This window comes from Macrotis lagotis, chromosome 1 (assembly GCF_037893015.1).
Source record: "Macrotis lagotis isolate mMagLag1 chromosome 1, bilby.v1.9.chrom.fasta, whole genome shotgun sequence".
Taxonomy (NCBI): Eukaryota; Metazoa; Chordata; class Mammalia; order Peramelemorphia; family Peramelidae; genus Macrotis; species Macrotis lagotis.
The window spans coordinates 464,530,789-464,544,817 of record NC_133658.1 but is presented as its reverse complement, the minus strand read 5'-3'; positions in this window follow the sequence as shown (position 1 = coordinate 464,544,817).

The window sequence follows — 14,029 nt, the reverse complement described above, 5'->3', positions numbered from 1 at the left end:
GTGAAGTAGTTGAAAAAACTGTCACATGGAAACTGAATTAAATCTTTAGGATGTGGTCTGATTGCATTGTTTGTAAGTTTCAGAAAGTCAGATTTTTTTTAATATAAAGGGGGGAAAACACTTTACAACTAGATTTGTCCAAAAGTGAAATGAGTTCTTCAGAACAGCAGGAGGTCTCCCTTACCAGAGATCTTCAAGTGGAAGTCAGAAAATAATATGTTGTAGAGGATATTACTGTTCAGACATGGGATTGTGATGACTTCTGAGGACTGTTCCAAACCAAAGATTCTGTGATACTATGAAATTGGACTTCTTGCTTACCTTCCTTGATTCTCATATTATATAACTCTATAATTTCAAACTAAAATTGCACTAATAGAGTCCAAGTCATGTTTTTAGTTCATATCTAATTTGAGGTCAGTAAGCCTCAAAGATATTTTTTCATATGAATTAATGGAAAAACCAGTTCTCCCCATTCTGTATTTATCTAATTTATTATTCTACCAAAGTGTAAACTTTAAATACTGAATGTCATTTTCTTGACTTTGTCACACCATTTCCACATATTAAGTTCTTTGAAAATCCAGAATCTGTCTTTGAGCACATTAGTTGTTCTTCCTGGCTTAATGTCACTTGAAAATTCAATAAACATAACTTCTATGTCTTCATTTGAGACACTGATGATTACATTGAATAGAAGAGGGCCAACATCAGTCCTTTGGTATGGCATTAGAAATCTCTTTCCATTTTGACAGCAATCCATTAATCAAAACTCTTTTGGTATAGTTGTTGAACAAGCTATGACTAAATGCACTATCATTCCCACTGCATTTTTTAATCTTGTCTACCAAGATGTCATAAGGGACTTTGTCAAATACTTTTCTGAAACCAAGAGATAATGTATTCAAGGCAAGACTCTTATGTATCAATCAAGCAGAAGTGTTTTACTTATATCTTTGTGCACCTAACACTTCATGCAGGGCCTTGCACAGGTGCATAAAAATTAAAACAAAATAGAAAGGAGAAAAGAAATGAATGCAAAATAAAAAGAAATGTTTATTTCCTTAATTAGAATCTAGACAATTTAGAGTGTAATATTCTTTCATTCTTTGCATTTGTATCACCAGGGTTCTGGCAAAGGGCTTGGCACAAAGTAGATCTTAACAAATGCCTGTTAATTGATTACATAAAGCAACTGTAGGAAATAATTATCTTTTCTGCCCCATTATTTCAGAATACTAATATTTTTACAAATGTTGATGCCGATCATTTAATGTTGTAAAAGGTGCAAGAAATGAGTCCCTAACCAAGAAACCCAGCAGATATCTATAAGAGAGTTTAATAAAAGTATTGGTCAAGATTATATAACTATGTCTTTAGTAAGAACAGATTCACAATGGAAGGAAATAAGCATGAGAGTGAAATGGAAAAGGGAAGTGTTAAATATGTACTGTAATTAAGTATTTTATACATTATATTGGTTTTTTTGAATATAGAGTACTCATTAAAATTCAGTATTATTATTTTCTAGCACTCCACCCCCAACAATATTCTATTGATATTCATGGATTATTCAGGAAGAGAAAGATAATGGCTATCTATTTTGGAGTACTTGTCTTCATTCTAAACATTCCATCTGTCTAACTATATTTACGCTGTGTAAGACACCTGTTTTTATTTCCATGGGACCAATCCAGCTCAAAAGTCACAGCTGGTGGCAGTCTGAATGGATACTGGATACTAGTTCTTTAGCAAGGACAGATGGCCTTCTAAAACACCTTCCTAGTTTTCTTTAGCATTTCCTTCAAAGAGTTTGGATGGGCATATATTACTGACATTTAGATACAAAAGCAACTTGTTATATGAATTAAGATAGACTTTTGAGAGTTGGTGTTTGAGATGAATGGGTTAAAAATATAAACTCAGAGGTAGGTCTGGTGGTAGTTATAGCTGTAATGCAATGAGATTTGGACTTGAATACCTAATCTCAAATTTGTTTGGATATTTACTAGCTGTGTTAAGTGAAAAGTCACTTTCATGTCTAAATAAAAATTCCTATTATCCTGAGACATTATATCTGAAGGGCTTGCAGCAAGTTTTCATTCAATTCAATTCAACAAAGAGTAAGTGCTTATTATGAGCAAAATGTACAAAGCATTCTTCTTCTTAGAAATATTGTCTTTCCCCAGAATATAAGCTCCTTGAAAGCAAGGTCTTTACACAATAATGTCTGGGTTAAAGTAGATGTTTAACAAAGATTGAGTGATTGATTCATACCTCTATTCCTAATGAGTATCTTCTTTTTTTAATGCTCTTCACTCCATTGACCCTATACTATATTCCCCTATGCCATCAACCCTTTTCCAATCTCAATTATATCTCTACCCAGATTGGACTCAACAGTTAATTATTTTACTGATACTGTCAATCTCCCATAATATCACTTCAAAGAAATGTTTTTTTTTCTTTTAAATATATGTACTTGTTATGTATTCTCTACTTCTTGGCAGATATGGAAGTTTTCTATAGATTTTGAAATCTAAAGAATCTATAAAAAAGATTATTTAAAAAATTTTATCCAATAGGTATTTTAATATTCATTGTATGTAAAAGTGGGATACTGGCAAGCCAATTAATTCTACATATTCATTCTCTCTCTCCTCTCTCTCTCTCTCTCTCTCTCTCTCTCTCTCTCTCTCTCTTTCAAATAACTTTGGGAGGAGGAAAAATATAGGATAATTTAACAAGGTCCTGAAGCAGTAGGGAAAATAATTTAACTATTAACACTCTATACCTTTTGCAACCATTTAAAAATAGCCTTGTATCAGGTTTTTTTCCTGAGAAATTGGGGAGCTGATGGAAGTGATCTTGCTTACCTACCTCTATTTCCTGTTCCCCTTACTTCAAGTCTTTCAGGATATGAGCTTTTACAAACCAAACCAAATGCTTCTGAGTTCTGAGGTTCAATTGTTTGTTGTTATTACCCCCAAATAGCTTTACAACTATACTACTTAGACCTTCAAAACAAATGTGCCCAAAACTGAAATCAACATCTTTGCCCGATTAAAACCCAATGTTCTGATTCTGCTCACTTCTTTTCATACCAGTTCATGTAAGTCTTTCCAGGTTTTTCTGAAATCATCCTAATCATTTTTATAATAGTTTTATCATCATAATTGTATGCTATTACTTGTTCAAATATTCAATCATATGACACTTTAACTTAATGGATGGACATTTCTTTGCCATTACAAAAAAGAGCTGCTATAAATATTTTTGCAATTATAGGTCCTTTTCCTTTTCTTTCTTTGGTGTACAAATCTAATGATTCCTAAAGAGTATGTACAGCTTTATATTTCTTTAAGGAAAGTTCCAGATTTTGAAGGACATAATATTAGAATCAGAAGCTATCTATGATTATGTGAAGAAACTGTAAATTAGAGGCTATCAGATGTTATTGAAGATTTCTGAGATCTATCAGAATAACAAATCAGGGAATTAAAATTATATTATCTAATGTTCATAAGATCTGGTCACTTTGACTAGGTAATAAAACATCACATACTGACTCAAATTCTCCATAATTTTGCAACTTCATCAAACTTTTTTGTTTCTTTTGATGGCATTATCTTTCCAGTTACCTGGGCTAGAAATCACTCCCTTTAAATTTTTCCTAGTTGTTAATTCCTGGCAATTCTCTTTCCAATTTGTCTCTTAAACATTTTCCTTTCCATTTATGGCCACCTCCCTAGTTCAGACCCTCCTTACTTCCCTCTTTGGTGATTAACAACCTTTGAACTGGTCTCTCTACCTCTATTTTCTTCTATTGCTAAGCCATTCTTCAAATAGCTGCCAAAATAAATTTTCTAATGCATAGATCTAACCATGTAATTCTCCTATTAAAATGCTCCATGAGTTTCCTACTGCCAAGGATAAAAAATGCAAACTCCTTATTCTAACATTTAAAGTTCACCTGCAATCTACCTTTTCTGTCTTATTCCACATGCTTTCCCTTTATATACTATATATTCCTGCCAAACTGGACTACTAGCTGTTCCCCAATCTCATGCTGCCCTCTCCTGCCTCCATGCATTTACACAGGCTGGTTTCCATGCTTTAGAATCCTTTCTTTTTACAACTGTGCCATTTGCAATCCTTCTCTTCTTTCAAGGTCAAGTAACCACTGCCTCCTCAAAGCCTTCCCTGATGAACTCATTTTCTAATAATTCTGTATTTGTATTTTTCCTTTGCCCTTATCATACTGCACTTTATAAAATTTGTCTATTTCTTATTAGGCTATAATTTTTCTTCAGGAAGGGAGAATGTCACTTTTCATCTTTGCCTCTTCAACACCAAGCATAGTTACCTTGCAGACTTCAATATTTTCAAATAAGTTATGACACTTCACTGATGGGTTTATTCCCCTGATCACCACGGATGACAATCTCTGAGTGATTTTGTAACCTGTTCAAATCTTGTCCATGTTTCCCCAACAGATTGTCCATAGAAAATCCATTTTAAAGGTTAAAGGTATTTTTTTGAGGTACCAGAGTAAAAATTTAGGCCATTGCCATTTGGTTTCTTAAATATAAACTCATTGGTTTAAAGAATTAGTACCCTAAGTATGAACATCTGATGGACCCATAAATAAGTATTCTCTTAGACTTTTAAGTACCGAAATCAGACTCTTTACTTCACTGATTTAAACCATTAATGTTGATGATGATTACTAAATGTATAATTTCACTGGATCCTTCTCAGGTAAATTAGAATAAATGAACTCTGAAGTTTATTTTGAGTTTAGCATTCTACATTATGAGTATAATAATGACATAACTGGTAAACATTTTTGGGGATTATTTGATTTAAAAAAATATTTGTGAGGACTTATTAGCCTGGAGTAGTAAACCTGTTAAAGCAGCTTCTGACCAAAAAGAGGGGAAGGAATTTGCTTTTATTTCATCTTAGGGTTGCCTTCAGCCTATCTCCAGAGTAGAAGTGACAAACTTGGTGCAGGGCAAAAAACTCCGCAGTCCAGTTCAACTTTAGTAAAATATAATGGGAAATGATTACCAAAATAAATATATGTTAGTCTGTAGTTTTCTAGGTATCAATACTGATGCAGAGCTGTTTCTGTTGAGTGTGATATCACTGATAGGGTACTATGTATTTATAGATCTTTTAAATATATATCTACAAATTATATTTAGGATCTCATCCTACATTGGATTTATAAAATGCGCTTTTTGGAAATCTTTTTCAGTACTTCAGAATTGTTCCCTTGTTTTGTACAATTTAACTATGCATTTTAGTCATGTTATATTTATAAAACTAATCAATAATATTCTATTTAATAGATTTTTTTTGGAAGGATGAGACTTTGAACAGTCATTTCATTCACTCTTAGGTCTTAACTAGCTTATTGCTATTCATAGGGGAAAAGAAACCAAAATAACTCTTGCTGCAGGACCTTCAAAGCCTAACCTAGATGGAGAGAAAGTCTAATATACTTCTCTCTTTTTTTTCAAATTTATATGTATATAATAAAAAAAAGAAATTCATTAAAATTCTTCCCCTTATCAACTGCAAATCGAACTGCTGTGGAAGATTCCTATACTATAAAATTCAAAGCAGTTGGTTCTTTATTCAGAAACAAAAAGAAAATACACAGGGGCCTACATGAAATTGCTATGCAAATAAGACTCATTGCTTTCAAAGACAGTGGGTCAGAAGGAGTCTTACTTGCCTATGTAAACCCTTTATCATGTTTTCTTATTGTTTGTTTTCAAGAAGAGTTCTGAATAAACTAGCAAGATTTCGAGGAAACTTCTATTTGTAGGATTATCACAACAGATAACCCATGCTTCAGTCTATACTATAAATTTGCAAAAATCTATTTTATGTATATAGAGCATGCATTATTTCTCAGAGGAATGGGACAATAGAAAAAAATAATTCAGTTAAATTAATTCTGAGAACAGAATGGAAATTATATTCACAAAACTACTACAGGTTATAAATTTGAGCATTCATTATTCCATGATCTACCAGATGCAAAGATTAATACAAAAGGACTTTGATGATCCAAACTCACATCATCCTGGTATATTGTGCAGCATGGAAGAGATCATCTAGAATATGGTGTGCTAAAAAATCATTATAAGCAGATGGTTATAACATCTCATTAAGATAATCACATTTTATTCATAACAATGATTTAAAATGAAAGTTCCAGATTCCAGATACAATACTTGTAAACCATGTTCTTCATTTTAGGTTCTACATATTTAAGAACTGACAGGTCTTGAAGAGCAATTTTCCTGGTCTTCATCCAGTTTGTAAGTCTAAAAGAGACAACTAAGATAGATACTACCATAGTACTTATTCCCTTGAGATCCCTTAACAGTACAGTCAAGGATGGAATTCTTGCTTATGAATAGCAGCAAAACAAAACCAAACAAAACAACAAAAATAAATCAATTTGAAGTGAGTAACTTTAATGAGGCACTAAACTTTTAATTTAAGAATAAGGGGCTACATATTGATCTTCTATAACTAAGGTTATAGAATTAATTCTTACTATGTGCAAGGTCCCAGATATAGAAAGTCAAGAACAAAGATACTTCTTCAATGAACTTATGAAGTGTTGAGATCCAGAAGGTAAGCTTAGAGGGGAAATGCACTGTTTTTCCTCTCTTTTTTTAAAATTTTTTTCAAGGCAATGGGGTTAAGTGGCTTCCCCAAGGCCACATGGCTAGGTAATTATTAAGTGTCTGAGGTTGGATTTGAACTCAGGTACTCCTGACTCCCAGGCTGGTGCTCTATTCACTGCACCACCTAGCCACCCATGTTTCTCTCTTTAATCACCAAAGCTCAGAATGATGTTTCAAATAATAGGCTTTTAATATTTATTGAATTGAGTTGAAACTTGTTTACAAGCAAAGAAACAATTTAAGAAATCACTGTAACTATGAAAAGGCATTAAATTTGAAGCTAGAGGATTTGGGTTCAAATCTCAGCTGTGTCGCTTAATACCTACAGGACTCTGAAGTGCATACTACTTCATTTTCAAATATTATTTGTCACATCTAGTTTTAAAGCACAGCATGTATTTTTAAGTGTGAAAAAATGTGTAAAGTTTATATAGAGTAAATATTTCCATTCATTAGACATGTTTAAATGAGACTGAATGCATAAATATTTAAATAAGGATTTTGTTACATTATGGGAAGTTCTATCATTCTGAATTATATATAATAAATAATAAAATATATAAATGCAATTTTTATATATGTATTTTATTTCTTTTATATTTTAATATTTATTTATTCTTTTTGTACATATATTTTAAATAAAACTTTTAATATGAAATGGTTTTAAGTTTACAAATGGTAATTGAAATATTTGAATATAAAGGCAAAAGTGGTTGTTAGAAAATTTTGAAAGCTGTAAATAATTGATAGTATGAAGAATCATGACATCACTTCTATAGAGTGGAAAAATATTTCTGAAAAGTAAATAATTTGTTAAGAAAAAACTTCTCTCCCATAGAAATTTTTCTACATTTCATTTTATTGCCATAGTCAAAGATTTTCAGGCTAGTTTCTCATTTCAAACAATGGAAAATTCCCCCCTGCCATTATTATTCCAGCTTCAGGTAAGAATTTGCCATTTCCTCTTTTGTAACTTTAAATCATGATCTGTGCATGTGTATCTTTCCAGATGCAATCTCTTCAGCATTTGAAATTCCCTTGGCTTAATTGTGCTAATCTCCATTTTCCTACTATCCTGGCAATAGCCCAAAATTAAACATTCTATGGATTATTCAATTTTACACCATTCAGATTAAAATATTTTAAGTTCAAAAATACCTCATCCATAATACTAGGTTCATTTCTCCAGGCAAGATCTTTGTCACAGACATAAATATTTTCCATAGACACAGAATTCAGGAAATGTCAGATGGAAGAGGAATCATACCATTATTATCTTTATCTGTAGAGTCAGTAATTTTGGTGCAAATTTAAATTACTCATGAAATGAATATTTTTTAATCCATTAGAAAGTAAAGAGGTTTGGAATCGACTGATGAATTGTATATCAATAAAAATAAAATAAAGGGTGGTGACCCAGTTTTTATGATCCCATATCTAATTTACAAATCCTTAACCAATACATGAAATGGGCAGCCAGATTTTATTTTAGAAAACAATGATGCTGTTGATAGTCATGACTTCTGCTATTCTTTATAGAAAAATGGAGATAACAATGCATTGATTTATTATTGGTACTTGCTTAACATTAGAGTCTATAAAGATTTCTCATGCCTGAGGTGCACTCACTGGTCATATCAGTGTTCAGAGACCAGTCAGACACATTTGAATTAATAATTTAGTTTGAATACCACCATTTGACTCCTTACTTTTGCCTTGGAAATTTTGCAGAGTTTTTGGGTCTCCCTAAATCCCCAGGTGTGTTGGGAGGATGCTGTAAAATGTTTTAAAAAGGCACTCTGAAGAAGCCCTGAGATGTTATGCCAGAGGTTTATCCTGCCTTCCTTCTGCCTCTCATCTATGAATTTTATTGGGGAATAGTTTTGAATGAATTAAGAAATGTAAAGGTTAAATAATCATTACACAATTCTTTGATCATATACCCCCCCCCCATTTAAACACCAAACAAACAAAAAAAAGAAACAGTCCCTGAATTCAACTTTGGGAACTTTTGTCTCATTTTGTAGCATGGTGATTGCATCCTATGGCTGCTTTTGTAAAAAAAAAAAAATAAAGTATGCATTACATAAAATAATGAAGTATGCAATTTCATACTTTTCCTATGAAAATACAAAAAAAAAAGATTTTAGTTAACTTCACTAGGTCTCTTCTTGATAAATTGAAGTATTTGGTTTAGATAACAAAGATCCCTTTCAGCCCCATATCTTTGATCCTATGAACTAGGATCAGAGAGAGGCTCATGGGAGTAATGGCACCAGGGCCAATTCATGAAAGAAAATAAAGATTCAAAAAAGTATAGGTAAGAAAGGAGTACTTTTTGAATATATATAAGACTGACTATATAAACACCATGAGGCTGAAAATGGAATACTGAATGTAAGGGTCAGTCAGTAAACCATTTTGACAAATATATGAAAGATGTAATATGAATAAATATGTGAAGGAAGATTGTGGCCAGATTGTAGAAGGTCTTAAAAAGTCAGGGTTTTTGTTTAACCAAAGCAAAAGATAAAAATTTTTATGTAACTTGGAAGCTTTTTGATCAGAGGAGGGGCATTATTGTAAACAAGTTCAAAGTATTTCTCAGGTCTGTTTAAAATTTCCACCAGTAACAGAGAGATGATAATGAATGTTCAGTATAGTGGTAAAAGTCTTTTTTTTTTTTTAGGTTTTTTTTCTTTCTTTGTTTTTTGCAAGGCAAATGGGGTTAAGTGGCTTGCCCAAGGCCACACAGCTAGGTAATTATTAAGTGTCTGAGACCTGATTTGAACCCAGGTACTCCTGACTCCAGAGCCAGTGCTTTATCCACTACGCCACCTAGCTGCCCTAGTGGTAAAAGTCTTACAAATGTTTTATTAAAAATATCAGTAACCCAAAATATTCACCTTAGACCTGGCCTATTTTTTAATAGGTGCAGAAATTGCTTACTATAATGAAGAAAAATAGTTTTTTTTAATTTTCTAATTTTTTTATTCTCATTTCATACAAATGTTTTTTTACATTAATAAAATATACTTGTTTACAAGTAAACAAAATACCCCTCCCCCATGAATATAGATAGACTTGCTTAGGAGAAAAAGTAAAGGGGAGAGAAAAAAATTAAAATTAAAAAAAATAACAGTAATAATTGTAGGTATGGCCAGGTGGCACAATGAACGAAGCACCAGCCCTGGAGCCACGAGCACCCAAGTCCACATCCAGCCTCGTAAACCCAATAATCACCCAGCCATGTGACATGCAAGCCACCCGATCCCCACTGCCCTGCAAAAACCAAAAAGAAGAAAGAAAGAAAAAAAAGACCCAAAATAAAATAAAATAGTAATAATAGTAAGGGTGGCTGGGTGGCAGACAGAGCATTGGCCCTTGAGCCAGGTGCACCTGGGTCCGAATCTGGCCTCAGACACTCAAAGATCATTCTGCTATGAGGCTCCAGGCAGGCCACCCAGTCCCACTTGCCCTGCACCCTCCCCCAAATAATAATAACAAAAAAATGTGCTTCAGTCTTTGTTCCAACACCATCAACTCTGTCATGAGTGGATCACATTCTTTATGATAAGTCCATCACAAAAGTTAATTCCATATTTTTCCAACGTTGCCATTGCTGATCGCAACTCCCTCCTTTCTTATTTCTCCACTACCACGTACTATATTTTTTCTCTCTCCTTTCACTCTGAATCTGCTATAGGGTCGCTGAGTGGCGCAGCAGACAGATCCCTGGTCCTGGGGCCAAGAAGCCCTGAGCCCCCATACCACCCCTTAGGCCCAGAACCCACCTGGCCCTATGGTCCTGGGCAGGCCATCCAATCCCAGCCCCTTGCAAGAAGTAAAAAAGGAAATGTGTTATATCTGAACACTGTCCCCCCATGGCCCATCCTCTCCTCCTTTATTCACATTCCCACCCCTTGCCCCTGCTCCCTCCTCCTTCTTACTCCATATGTCTATACCCCATTGAGTATATTTGCTGTTTCCTCTCCTAGCCATCTCCGATGAGAGCAAAGGTTCCCTCATTCCCCCTTGCCTCCCTCCTTCCATATCATTGCAATAGCTCATTGTAATAAAAAAAATCTTATTATGTGAAATATCTTGGACTATTCCCCCTCTCCTTTTTCTTTCTCCTTTTCTATTTCCCTTTTTTTCCTATTGAATCCATTTTTACACCATATTTTATCTTTGAATTCAGCTTTCTCCTGTGCTTCAACTATAAAAGCTCCCTCTACCTGCTCTATTAACTGAGATGGTTCATATGAATATTATCAGTATCATTTTTCTATACATGCAGTTCATCCTCATTAAGTCCCTCATATTTCCCCCCTCTCCTCCAATCTCCATGGTTCACCTGAGTCCTGCATCTGAAGATCAAACCTTCTGTTCAGCTCTGGCCATTCCAAAAGGAGCTTTTGAAATTCCCCTGGTTCATTGAAAGTCCATCTTTTTCCCTGGAAGAGGACATTCAGCCTTGCTGGGTAGTTCATTCTTGTCTGCATTCTAAGCTCTTTTGCCTTCCGGTATATTGTATTCCAAGCCCTACGAGCTTCCAATGTAGATGCTGCTAAGTCCTGAGTGATCCTGACTGCAGTTCCATGATATTTGAACTGTGTCCTTCTGGCTGCTTGTAATATTTTCTCTTTGACTTGGGAGTTCTGGAACTTGGCTATAATATTCCTAGGGGTTGGTTTTTGGGGATCTCTTTCGGGGGGGGGGGGATCGATGGATTCTCTCCATTTCTATTTTGCCTTATACTTCTAGAATATCAGGGCAATTTTCCTGTAGTAATTCTTTGAAAATGATGTCAAGGCTCTTTTCCTGATCATGACTTTCACGTATTCCAATAATTTTCAAATTATCTTTCCTAAGTCTGTTTTCCATATCAGTTGTTTTTTCAATGAGATATTTCACATTTTCTTCTAATTTTTTCATTTTTTTGGTTTTGAAGTATTGATTTCTGATTTCTGGTAAATTCATCAATCTCCCTGAATTCTATTCTTTGAAGGATTTATTCTCCTCAGAGAGTTTTCTTATCTGTTTTTCCATCTGGCCAATTTTGCTTTTTAAAGCATTCTTCTCCTCAATAACTTTTTGAACTGTTTTATCCATTTGACCTAAGCTGTTTTTTAGCATGCTATTTTCTTCAGCATATTTTTGGATTTCCTTGACTAAGCTGCTGACTTCATTTTCATGTTTTTTCCTGCATCTCTCTCCTTTCTTTTCCCAGTTTTTCTTCCAACTCCCTCATTTGATTTTCAAAGTCTTTTTTGAGCTCTATCATAGCCTGAGCCCAATTTCTGTTTTTCTTGGAGTCTTTAGATGCAGGAGCTTGTGCTTCCTCATCTTCAGACTGAGTATTTTGATCCTTCTTGGGCTCATTTGCAAAATATTTCTCAATGGTCTTCCTCTTATTTCTTTGCTTGTTCATTTTCCCAGCCTAAGCCTGTTTTTTGGGGGTGCTTCCTGAGCTTTTGGGACACTCCCACAAGGGTCTCAGTGTGAGGTTCTGTCCTCCCTCCTGGTCTGTGAATGACCATAAGCACCTCCCTCTGCCACAGGGCTGAGGTGTGGGGGGCCCTGTTGTTCTATGGGGGGGCCTAGACTATGATCAGGATCGTGGTTAGAGCCCCAGAGTCCTGTTCCAGAGGCAGAGGACAGAGCTGGGCAGTCTCTCTCTCTCTCTTCACTCCCCTCCCTCAGCTCAATGGGCTCATGCCCTGGGGGCTCCTGCTTACTGGCTCCATCTGCTTCTGTTTCCTGGATTGGGGCTGCAGAAAGACCAAGCTGCTTGCTGTGTGCTCTGAGGGCTGGGCTCCACGTGCTCGCTCTGGCAGAGGTCCCCCGCTGTTCCCCCACTTTGTGCCGGTGCTCCCCGGGGTGCAGCTCAGGAGACTACCCCGCTGCTATGAGCCACAGCTCCCAGCACCCTGGGGCTGCCTCTGGGAGGCTGAAGTTCTTTGGCTCTGGCACCGCTGCCCCTCCAGCCCCGGGAAGTAGAGCCTTTCTGCTCTTTTCCAGGTTACCTTGAGTAGGAGAACTGCCTCACTGGGTACCTCTGTGGGTTCTGTCTCTTGAAAGTTTAGTTATAGTCCTTAGTTTATGAGTTTTTATCAGAGAGCTCCTAAGACTGGATCCCTTCATGTCACCATCTTCGAAGCAAAATAGTTTTTGACTGAATTTAGAATCAAAAGATTTGGGAACAAAATTCCAAATCTGCTCATTGCCTGTTTGACAGAACAACAATTAAATCTTTATTGGCTTTAGTATTCTTATCTAAAACTGAACTAGATAATCTCCAAGGTCCCTTCAAGGTGTAAATCTTGTGATGATGCTTTTCTCAACAGGAACACAAAAGATTTGCTGTTTATTTCAAAAATGTAAAAATTTCTCCCCTGCTTAATTCCTCCAAAATCTATTCTGTATTCATCATAATTTTTAGTCACTCTACCGCTCCCTGCTTTTGCCACTGTTCTTATCTCCCTTTTTCATAGCTCTGGACCCCTTTCAACATCTTGAATTTATATTTAATCAGTTCAGTTTTATCCTCTCCCTTCTAATATCTTGCCATTTACCACTTTCCCTTTCCAAATCCCTGCTATTTTCTCCCATTCCCTCTTGCCCCCACATCATTGCTAATAAAGACCACACTGACTTGGTTCTACAAATTTCTATTTCAACCAACCCTTCATTCTTCCCCAAATGGCTACTTTATCAAATTGCTCACAACTCTTCTCTCAAGTAACCATCCTCCTATTCCTTTGAGCAATGGATTCTGTATCATATTTGGTCAAGAAAATTGAAGATGTGATTCCTATTTTCCCCAATTCTGCATCTCATTTTACTTAACATCTTCCCCTAGGTTTTCCTCGTGTTTGTCTTGAAGATAAAAAGCTAAATCCTCTATGCCCTTGATTGAATCCCCTTCCATTTCAGAGTTGTCTAGGCTTTTTTCTTTTCCTAGTAAATTTCCAGGTTGGTCCCATCCTTAAAGCCACTTGATACTATCCTCTTCTAAAACTGTCATATCTTTCACTTTTTTTTGTGCAATCAAATTCCTAGAAAAAGTCACACTAAACATAGTGTTCAATTTAACTAAATTGAAATGCATAATGAAAAAACTGCATAATAATGTGATTGAAAATGCACTAACTAAGATTTTTTAAAACCTTGGAGAGAAGAGTTGCAGTTCAGGTTAGAAACCCCCCAAATGGCAAATAGTTAAAAAGTGATAAAAGGATGAGGAATTAGAAGTAAGCAGTATAGTTTTTTTTTTTCTTTCCCCCTCTGGTTATTTTTTAGTTTTTCAATTA